The sequence below is a fragment of the Phycodurus eques genome, chromosome 3, assembly GCF_024500275.1.
Source record: "Phycodurus eques isolate BA_2022a chromosome 3, UOR_Pequ_1.1, whole genome shotgun sequence".
Lineage (NCBI taxonomy): Eukaryota > Metazoa > Chordata > Actinopteri > Syngnathiformes > Syngnathidae > Phycodurus > Phycodurus eques.
In genome coordinates this window covers 499,358-500,403 of record NC_084527.1, presented here as the reverse complement: position 1 = coordinate 500,403, position 1,046 = coordinate 499,358, and positions in this window count along the sequence as shown.

Here is a 1,046-nt window from a genome sequence, read left to right as displayed (position 1 = left end):
TGTTTGTGTCAAAATAAAAGTTTTAGGCCTGGCAGGGTCACCCGTGGCGAACAGGTCCTCGCTGAGGGTTAGAGTGTGTGTGTGTGTGTGTGTGTGTGTGCGCGCGCGATGAAAATCAGCACCTCCAAATCTGAGGCCGTGGTTCTCGGTCGGAGAAGGGCGGAGTGCCGTCTCCGGGTCGGGAGGAGATCGGCTTCACGAGTGAGGGAAGAAAAGAGCGCGAGATGGCCAGGCGGATGGCTGCAGCGAGGCGTCGCGGTGGAGAAGGAGCTCAGGCGGAAGGCGACGCTCGAGCTACGTCGCCGGCCTCACCTTCGGTCACCAGCCGAAGGACAAGATGGCCGAAATGAGTTTCCTCCGCAGGCTGTCCGGGCTCTCCCTTAGGCCCGGAAATGCAAAACAATTCCATTTCAGAAAACCCATTCACAAAAGCCGAAACCCTTTTCCAAAAGACCCGCAAAGGGAAGGTCCCGTTTCACAGCCGTTCTTGGAAATCCCGCGGCCTTTCTCGGCGAGACCCGCCCCGCTTCAACACGATTGGCTACTGTATGTCCATCCCGAATGGCGATTGGATATACGGACAGCGAGCCTGTCTCGGCGTTTGATGCCGTATCTACAATATATTGGACTTTTCATTTCACATTTCTTCCACCATCAAAAGATAGATGAGGCGTTAAGGAAGAAGCGGGTTGTGAAAGCGAGGACGCTGGCGAGAATTCAAGGGGAAGTGTGGATATTTGCGAGGGAACGATCTGCCTTGCGTACGTTCGGCTCACAAGCTACGCTTCTCGTCGACGTTATACGTTGCGAATATAGTTTGGCATTGATGTAAAACGGCATTTGATGCTTTACGTACTATTTGTACGGCACGAAAACCCGGAAATGCTATTTTCACTTGTGTGCGTTGTGATTGAATGTAAACCGCGACGTGAAGACGGCGTGCGAAGGAGATTAGAATTCGGAACGGCGTCGAGGACACCGCCCGCCCGCCCGAGCTACGGCGCTTCGGCAACTACGTCCGGACTGCGTCTGTCGGCCGGCCGCCG